Genomic DNA, 11641 nt, shown 5'->3' with positions numbered 1-11641 from the left:
CGAATTAAAGCACAAAGAACTCGTGCACTGTCGTGCAGCCAGTTTTAACGTTAGGTTAACGCGCACTGTGGTCGTGCCACGTAATGGCGCGACGACTCACACAAACCAATCACAGATAACCACATGTATTAATGCGCGAGAGCGTTCTGCGCTCGAAACAATGGCTGCGTTCACGCATGCGCGCATTTATCTATAGTATACGTTACGCATACTATAAATAAATGCGCGCATATGCGTAAACGGAACGCAGCCAATTAATATTCACCATCATCAAATATAAAATATTTTTATAATCATAATTAAATTTCCTGCAAAGACACAACAGTAGTCAAAAGACACAACAGTAGTGTCTTGTGCTAAGTTCACGCAAACAACAATAATAAAACGCGTCTTATATTGTATTAGTATTAAACAATAAAAATTTAAGTTAGCATGTATATCAGGAGTAAATTTTATTTATATTATAGAATAAACCTATATAAAACAATATTTTTTCAACGTTAAATATGTATTTCTTAATTATTGAAAAAACATTTTAAATACTAATTTATTTAATAGTAAATATATGTTTTCTAAACGTTAAAAATATATATTCAACCGTTTTAAAATAAATATCAAATATTAATAAAACATTTTTTCAAATGTTAAAATAAATATTTTTGTAATGAATGAAAGGAGACTTAACTCCATGATTTTCAACATTTTTCAAACATTTTTAAAAATATTTTTAAAAACATTGTCTGCTGATTGGGTTATTGTTGTTTGTATATAATAATGATTTTAAAAAATATTTATGTAATGTTCATTTAATTTCTATTTCATATTAATTATGCCAAATATAAATAAATATTAAATTAATGTTTAATAACTGTTAAATAAATATTTTAATAAATTATATTATATTTGGCATAATTAATATAAAATAGAAATTAAGAAATAAGCATTACATAAATATTTTTTAAAATTATTATTGAAAACAAAAAATAATGTTAATGTAAATGTAAAAATATATATTAAATAAATATTAAATAAATATTAAATAAACATAACATTATTATTTTCTCTAAATTGCTATTTTAAACAAACGTTTCATAAAAAATAAATATTAAATAAACATTAAATAAATATTATATTTGTAATAAATTGTAGAAATGTACAATTAATGAATAATAAATATTAAAAATATATTTAAAAAACATTCTCTGCTGGTTGGGTAGTTGTGTTTCTCCCTCGAGATTCGTTTTTTCGACGAAGTCTCACATGGACGCATCAGTCTCTCTCGTTTTTTTGAATTTAATTATATAACGTTTTTTATTTGTGACTCGTCATGGTTTTTACAAGCGCTATGTTTGCCTCTTGATTATTATATTTTATCGGTAAATTTGTTTACTCTTTATTCTGTTTTGTGCTTTTTACGTATTCAAACCGTTAATTTAATGTATTTTAAATCCTTCCAGTATATACTTGATAAGGACCACAACCATATGGTCGAAACGTCGTATTAAATAAAGGAATTTTCTGGCTAGTTTGGTCGAATATAATTTTTTCAATAATCCTATAATAACTTTGTTTGAAATATGTTGTTGCATAATAATATTTATTTTTCTATACTGTTTTTGAAGTAATAATTTATACACACTAATTCCATTTAGTATATTTTCAGTTTTCAAGATGGACAATTTTTTTATTCATGGGTAATGATGAGATGATGTGGCCACATCCCATCTTTAAAATTAGGGGACAAGTAGACTACCGTAGGGGTTTTAGTGGATAAGAATCCCACACTACCCTCGGTTTCCTTCCTTGGAATCGAGGGTGTCTTTGGAAGATTTCCCCCACGTAAAAAAAAAAAAAAAAACATTTAAAAATTTAATGGGCAATTTAAAAGGCAAATTTGTTTATATATATTTTATATATAAATTTGTATATATATGTATATATATACATAAACAAATTCGCCTTTTAAACTGTTCATTAAATTTTTAAATCAATTATTGTACATTTACTGTTATAAATAATATTAAATAACACACATAAATATATATTTCTAATGATACTGTATTGCTTCTTATATAATAACTATATTTAGTACTATATTATAAGTTAACTATATTATAATTTAAATGTAAATATAATTTAAATATCCTTTTTTTGTCAAATATAATCACATTTATAAATGTAATAATATACCAGAAACTTGAAAAATAATAAAACAAAAAAAACATGGGATTCGAACCGTGATCCGCGTCGTGAGATACCGAACGCTTTAACATTCAGCCACCACGCAATATTAATGTCAGCTTCAATAATTTCGGTACTTATGCTATATTTACATAAGATGTGTTAATATTTTTCTAAATTAACATTATCCCCAGCAAACACACATGTAACTGATATTTCTTGTTATATAACCAGAAAGTATCTGGGAAGTATCATTGATATGTAACTAATTTATGTATATGACACATAAATGTGTTCTGTTTAATACATTTCATATATGTAAAAATAGCATATAAAAGATACGTAAATGTACTACTATTTGATACGTATTATTAACTGTGTAACGATATGTATCGTATTTGTAGCTGATATATATAAGTGATATTTAAATTGGACGTGATAGAACGAATTGTGCGTTTGTGCAGTTGTAGTGTCGCATTAAAAGTTATTCACAAGTATCGCGCACATGATTGCAAAATATATCTGAGGTAAAATATAAATTTTAAATAACTTATTATACTATACTAATAATAATAATCTTAAAGTGCGTAAAAATGTCGAAAAGAAAAGATTTTTGTGATTTATCAGTTCGCCAACAGCGTAGACGTATTGTTAACCTAACAAATGAAGAGGTTAACCTCACAAGATGCAGTGAATTATTAAATGCATCGACAAATAGTATATTGTTAATAATGATGCTGCTTTTATACCGAATCTTAATAATGATGGTATTGAATCTAAAAGTGATTACAGTAATTTCGAATCGTTAAGTGATATCGAAAGCGACGAAAATTTTACCGTAAAAATGCAAAATGATTCGACACATGATATTACATATGATATACGTTTTTGGATTTTAAAATATAATATAAGTCATGCAGCAGCAAATGATCTTCTAAAAATTTTGAAAAAGTACGAACATCATAAAAGTTTGCCAAAAGATGTCAGATCTTTAATGAAAATACCACGAAATATACAGTCGAATATTACACATATTTTCGAAGAGGGCAAATATATACATTTTGGTTTAGAAAAAGGCATCAGAGCTTCTATATACAAACATTATGTTAATTTACCGCAAGAAATATGTTTAAATTTTAATATAGATGGATTACCTGTATCCAAAAGTTCTTCTGGGCAATTTTGGCCTATTTTAGCTGCTCTAGTGGATAATGCCTTGTATACTGAGCCATTCACAGTTGGAATTTATTATGGTACCAAAAAACCAGAAAATGTAAATATTTTCTTACAGCCATTAGTTTTAGATATGTTGCTTATAAAGAATCAGTGTGGTATATTTATAGATGAAAAACTTATTCCTGTAAAAAATAAATGCTTTTGTGTGCGATGCACCAGCAAGAGCTTTTATCGCTGGAATAAAAAATCATACAGGATATTTTGGCTGTACAAAATGTATATGCGAAGGTGACTTTATTGAAAATAGGGTTGTTTTTCTAGAGTACAAATGCTCTCTTCGAACAGATATGTCATTTAAAAACAGAATGCAACCTGAGCATCATCGTATATCATCTATTCTTGAAAATACAGGCATCGGTTTGGTATCGCAATTACCCTTGGATTACATGCATTTAGTATGCTTAGGAATTATGAAAAGATTATTGCAATTCTGGGTACGAGGCAAAATGCATGTTCGAATAAAATCACACTTACTACAAAGTACTTCAGATACATACAAAAATATGAAAAAATTTATACCATTAGAATTCGCTAGAACCCTCGAAATTTATACCATTAGAATTCGCTAGAACCCTCGAAGCTTATTTGAAATCGATAGATGGAAAGCTACGGAGTTCCGTTTGTTTATACTTTATACAGGACCAGTATTATTAAAAGATGTTTTGTCAAAACGTGTTTATGAACATTTTCTATGCTTAAGTGTATCAATTAGAATACTTTGTCATACACATATGTGTATTAGTCACCGATCATATGCACAGGAATTATTAATTTATTTTGTAAAAAATTATGGTGAATTATATGGTGTGCAACACATTTCATATAATGTACACAATCTTATACATCTTTCAAATGATGTGGCCTTGTTTGGTCCATTGGATTCATTTAGTGCATTTAAATTTGAAAATTATTTATATAAATTAAAGAGTAAAATACATATAGGAAAAAATTATTTAGAACAAGTATTCAACAGATTACATGAAACAGCACAAATAGTAAAAAAAAATGAAATAAAAGTATATCCCATTATTCATTTTAAACATGCACAAAATGACATGATCGAGAAAATAGAATTTGCAGGATTTAGTTTATCTACAAAAGAATTTGATAATTGTTGTTTTCTACATGATGGATCAGTAATCTTTGTGGAAAAAATTTTATATCAAAATCATATTTCCTTCTCTGGTAAATGTGTTACAAAATGGAAATCTTTCTTTAATACGCCTTGTAACTCTATCAATTTATCTATTCTTCTGATATCTAAAACTGACATGTTTGCTATCAATTCAGTAAATATAAATCAAGTGCGTGAAAAGAATGTCGTTATTGAAACAGAATCTGGAGATCTTGTAATATTGCCTTTTATACATAATTTTTATTAATATATAATACACTTATTAATATAATATACTTATTATCATTATTCACACTAAAATATGCACACTAATATAGAAATTTTGGAATTTATGTTTGTGGTATGCTATAGAAAATATAAGAAGAAATATGGTTTCCTATGCTGTAGTGCATTTTATAAAAAGCAATGATTACTCAGAGATACCATCATCATGGCTCACTGAAGAAAAAAATAAATGCTGGTGGCCCAAAGTTAAAAATGTATCACAATATATTAATTACAGCGTAACACCTGATCCAACAACATGGGAAATTTATGACGTAAAGGTTGAAGGATTTTATGGTATATATTTTACTGTTATGAATAATTGTGCAAACTATTATAGTAAATTTTCCTATGCTTAACTGAAATTATTCTTTATTGAGAAATAGAAATAGAAATTATAAATTCTCTCGTAAAATAAATTATTATGTTCAATAGGAACTGTGCAACTGGCAAGAAAAAAAGCCGAAAACAGCAACTGCACTTCTACTGAAGAGAATGTTTTTCGTGGGAAAGGTCAGCGAAAAAAAAAAAGAAAGCTTTTGACCAGCGACAACAGTGAAAGTTCTGAAGATTTAGAATCAAAATGTAACAAGAAAAGAAATTATGTTTGTTCCATTTAAAAATAGTAATAACAAAATTATTAAATTTTAGTCATGATGAAATTTTATTTTATAGCATACTTTTTCAAATAATAAAAATAAATACAATTTTACAACACAATAGAGAAGTGAAAGTTATATAATACGTAATACTAAAATAATTTTCTTCTAAATATTAATATTTTATTACAGGTTATAAGCCTCCTCCACAATTAAATAAGAAAAGCAATGTGATTAAGCAAAATTACAAAATTTCAACACTTAATGTATCACATGACAAGCTACCGGACTCTATTCTGTCTTCTTCAACAACAGATATTTGCAATGGAGAATTTTCTTGTACAGATGTACTAGTTAATGAAAACAATCAGAATAGCAATGTCATAACATTGAACGAGATTCCTGTTGTAATAGCGTCTAATTCAACATATACACCACCTTTTGAAATAGAAGGTATGTTTTATTTCTTATACATACATATATATATATATATATATATATATATATATATATATATATATTTGCATGGTGTATGTATATATGTTATTTATATGTTATTATGTATTATATATTTATTTATATATTATTATGTTTGCATGTGTGTGTGTGTGTGATTTAGAACCAATTCGTCCAAATAGAGAAGTTACCTCTGGTATTCAAAAACCAGTCACGGATGCCAGCTCAAATACCTACAGTAAGAAAAAACTTCCAAATATTTACATTAATATTTACATTAATATTTACATTTTACCTTTTTATATATTATTATATATTTGCATGTTTTTATATATATTGCAGACAAAGTACAAAGAATTCTACAAGAATGTACGTTAATAAAAATGTACGTAAAAAGTATTGATATCCGACTGAAATGTCTCGAGAATAGAAAGAAAAAAAATGATTCCGATGGAGAGGAAGTACAAATAATACAAGATCAATTGCCTATAAAAACAATTGATCAATTGATTCATTTTGATCAATCTATGGAAAACGAGAATGTTAAAAAAGCATTTGTATGTTATTTGGATATATTAGCTGCTTTTGCGACAGAATCAAAATGATCCAGAATAAAATGAGCCTGCGTTGTGATTGGTCAAATCTGAAATATCATTGAATTTTCTATTTATTCTGGATCAATTTGATTCTGTCGCGAAAGCAGTTATTGTATATTACAAAAATGCTTTAGTAGTTAAAATTAATAAATATTTTCAGATAATGTATGTCAAACGTATTGGTGGTGCAAACGGAACAGACAACGTAAAAGCAATATTCAAAAGAATTTTTACAAATCACCTTGGTACAAAGTGCAGTTGGTTAGGCCAACGAAACAATTTCAAGATTTGTGATCTTTCACTAATAACAGTAATTCAAAGTAAGTACTTCCATTTGCTTATTCAATTGATTTCAAATATATTTTATTTATGTGAATATTATTTTTTTGCTTATACAAATATTTTAAGATGCAGTATTGTCAACGCATTACAATTTTCAAGAAATACATTTTCAAAAGGCAGCGAGTGAATGGTTCCGTCTTAGCAAATTAAGGCTTTCAAGAGAACAAAAATATAGACATGAAGCAGACGCAGGTGATAACAAAGAAAATTAAAATAAATAATGAAAATTGATTTTCAAATATTTTTCTTAATATAATTATCTTATAAGTAACAATATGAGTTCAAATGCTGTGAAAAATGTGCAATGTAAAAAAAAGTGCAGTGTGTACAAATGTAGTACAAAACAAATCAAATCTTACATATACATATCACACATGTACACATCACTTACACATGCATATATGACTAGTAACTTGAATAATTTTTGCCATTGCTATAGAATTTATAAAAAATATTACTTTATTTTATTTATATATATTATATACATACACACACACACACATATATATATTTATATTTATATACAAGAGTGCATATTTTTTTTTAATTTTATAGTACTAAAATAATAAATTTTGTTTTTTAGCAAATGCTGAAATATATATATGATGTAGGTTAAATTTCATGATACTTCAGACTATATTTTGATATTCAGCATGACATTGTAAAATTATTATTTATCTTTGAAATTTTATTTTATCCTTTTTTTCTCAAGTGTATGTATGTTAAATATTTATAAAAAATAAATATATACTTGTGATATATAATTACTATACATTAATATAAGATTTTAATACATTTTTTAATTATTTATGTAATTTCTGTTATATAATATTTGCCAAAAATATAAAAAATAACTTAAGAATAAAATAACATTACAATATGGCTAATCCTCTAAATGATACCTATTAATTCCTAATAAACACGCAATGTGGATATACATTAAGTAACATAAACATTTCAAATGCATATATATAACTATGTGTAAATGTGTAACAACATACATTTTGTTTATATGTAAGGCGCACAATAGAGAAAATATAATGAGTAAGAATTATATTTTAAAATAATAAAATCGAAAAAATTTTTCTGATATAAAAATATAAATTCGGCTATAAAGGATTATAGTAAGGGCTAATAAACTAGTAAGAGCCTTTTATATTCGAATTTGTATTTGTATATCACATTTTTTCGAATTTATTATTTTAAAATAATTCTTACTTCTAATATTTAATTAATATTTATTCCTAGTATTTTCTCTATTGTGCGCCTTACATATGAGTAAACTATATGTAACACATTTATACATTGTTATGCATTTGAAATGTATATGTTACCTAATGTTCCGTAACTGAAATATATTTGTTATGTGATATAGTGGTATGATTATATAACATAAATATAATATTTAAAGTTCAGTGATACATATCTCTGATATATCAGAGAAGTACTTTTGTTGCTGACATTTAGCAGTACATGTAACATACATGTATTTTACTTATTATGTAACTATGTTACTTGTGATATATAATGTTATAACTCTGAGAGATATATATTACATCTCTGTGTTTGCTGGGTCATTTGGTACCGCTTTTTTTATGATTAATATACTTTTACTTTTAAGAATAAAAAAGGGAAAAATAATTTTTAATTAAGATGTCTTGGATTATATTAAAAAGATGTATATTTTATTGTGCATAACATTTCAGATTACAAAAACATACAGAAAAGTTTTCTGAAATTATTAATCTGAAAAATTGTCTCTATTCTACAATCGTCTTAAATAAAATTCAATTTACTGAGAAGTTTATATATATCATTTATTTTTTCTGTTCTTATATCTCGAGAATAGCATATATTCTATACATATATGTATTTATATAAACATAAACTTATTTCATTAATAGCATTGACGTTTATAATGTATGCTTCAATGAAAAAGAAATCGCGCAACTAAAAAAAATACATTAATTTATATCTATATGCGGAACTATTTTTGATCTACAAATTGTGGATGTAGCACGGATATGAACCAAAATGGACTGTTTTATCGGTATCAAAAGTGGATGTAGTCTGTAGATCCCAGGCGCCGTAAAATGGATGTACGCACCGCTAGTGTACGACGTAGGGAAAGCGTTCCCTCAAAAATGCAGCGGCCCCTCTCAGGCTTCTGTCTGCTTTAACTAATTGCACTTGTGCAGCAGTGCAGCTGAATAGTGCGTTCGAAAATATGTTTGGTCGGTGTTGGGAAAAAAGATAAAGTTGGCAGTATTGAAAACTCCCAGTGCTGCGTTTCGTTTCTCCCACTGGGATCATTAGGATTGTATTGTACCGTATGTATAATATATGAAAGTGTTGCAATTAAACTAATTATTATTATGGAACAATATATTTTACTCAAAAACATCATTTTTGAATCTTCGAGTAATTCTTCTTCAGATAGTGATCATAATAATGAAGAATTACAAAATATTTTATTCGAAAATAGAGTTGAAAGGAAAATAGTACCAAAAATAACAGATTATTTGGAAAATGTTGTTACCAGATATACAAATATTGAATTTAAATCACATTTTAGATAAATTATGTCACTTTAGTATAATTATAGCATTATTAATATAAAACACATGTTCGTATTGATAATAATATATGTAATGTTATTAAACATATTATTATAAAATATATTTAACTACTTATTTATCTCTTTTAATATCTCAAGTAGCAAATTTTTTTAATCCTATTGATCCCAGTGGGAGAAACGAAACGCAACACTAGGAGTTTTCAATACTGTCAACTTTATCTTTTTTTCCAACACCAACCAAACATATTTTCGAACGCACTAGAAAAGAACAGACCCCTAAAATGTCGATGTTGCATACATAGACATATGAAACTATAGACAGAGCCTTTTCACGAGGGGTATTGATAATTGCGGCAAGAGGGGCACTCACTTGAAGTCGATTATTTGTGACTCGGATATGTTCGGTTGTCCGTGACTACTAAGTGATTCTCAATAGGTTATTTATTTTTTTTAGCTGAACTGGCTATACTAATTTAGAGGTTATTTTCTTTTTCCAATGTGAAGGAAAAAAATAAACTTTAAATTAGTGCAGCTAGTTAAGCTGAAAAGAATAGATCTAATCTATTATTCATAAAAATGTTTAAAATTAATATTAAATATTTTGTAATACTTGCTTTAAAAAATTCGAAACCACTGATACACTCTTGCATTCTAAATATTTGACTTTTTTTTTTATTAAACAAATGTATTATTTATTTAACACATTAATATATGTAACAAATTATATATTTAATATTATTTTATATTATTTTTAATATTGTATTGTTCTAAATATATATATGTCAAAGGAATGTGTATTACTGTCACACATTCTCACTAACAATTAATTAAAATTTTTATAAAATAGGCAAATAAAATATATGTTATACATTTAAAATATTTTACATACAAATGAAATGAAATTTTCCGGTTTAAAGCACTTTCCACTTCTAATTGTTCAACATTTTTTTTGTGCATCGATTTTTGCACTTGAACACAACGCAAAAGCTCATTTTTTTGCAATATATTATACACTTTTAAGTATCCACAAATCCACAGGTATCCACTAACCTTTCACATATCTATGCCACTAACAAACACAATATACATATGGCAGCCGCAGTTTGTAAGGCTGATGGCAGAGAACTAGATGTCTGTCATAGTCGTGGACGTAAAGTAAGACAGAGAAAAACGTATGTCGTACAAGGCCATTGTGACAATGGCCTTGTACGACATACGTTTTTCTCTGCCTTATGGCAGAGACATGAGTGCTTACGTCTGTCGTAGTCGTGGACGTAAAGTAAGACAGAGAAAAACGTATGTCCTACAAGGCCATTGTCACAATAGCCTTGTACGACATACGTTTTTCTCTGTCTTACTTTACGTCCACGACTACGACAGACATCTAGTTCTCTACCATCAGCCTTACTTTACATCCACGACTACGACAGACATCTAATTCTCTGCCATCAGCCTAAGCCGAATATTGTCGAGTCTTAGCGGAATGAACCGATGTCAAGTAAGTGCCTTCCCCGCCCGAGAAACAGATCCTCCCTTGCCCATAATAGCAGCTCATGCTCGATCTATACTTTCATATGCTATGGTTGCATCACAGTATATACAGTAGCGCAACTCCCTGTCGGCACCTTTGAAGTTTGTGTAGCATAAAATGAAATGCGCATGCGTGAAGTCAGCGAGTATACCAGTACTGCCATCTGTACTTTCCTCTCACTCTCTCCTTTGGTTTTCGTTCTCTTTCTAACACATTATAATATATAATATAAATTAAATTCAATAAAACTTGAACATATATATATATAAAAATTGTGAAAAATATAATACAAAATATATAATGCAAATATATATAAAAAATAGTATATATGACATGATGTGAATATTAATTAACCATTTTATATATCATATATAACTGATAGAAAAGAATGAAAAGATATATACTCATAATACTCATATAATTTATAATATATTTACATATTAATACTTACATATATAATTTTTAATATATTTATATATTAATTGTACATACATATATTCTATATATATGTATATTCAAAAACTTAAAATGAAAAAAAACATTTAGAAATATATGTGTATATTTGTTAATAATATATATTATTAACAAATATATATTTCTTGTTTCTTTCTTCATTTTGATCATAAATATATATATTTTATATAATAAACTTTAAGTGATTGTAGTGTTAATCTAAATGTTTTTTTTAATTTTAAGTTTTTGAAAAAATATATATATATATAT

Source organism: Camponotus floridanus, unplaced genomic scaffold (assembly GCF_003227725.1).
Source record: "Camponotus floridanus strain SB8 unplaced genomic scaffold, Cflo_v7.5 scaffold116, whole genome shotgun sequence".
In the NCBI taxonomy this organism is placed as follows: domain Eukaryota; kingdom Metazoa; phylum Arthropoda; class Insecta; order Hymenoptera; family Formicidae; genus Camponotus; species Camponotus floridanus.
This window is presented reverse-complemented; position numbering follows the sequence as displayed.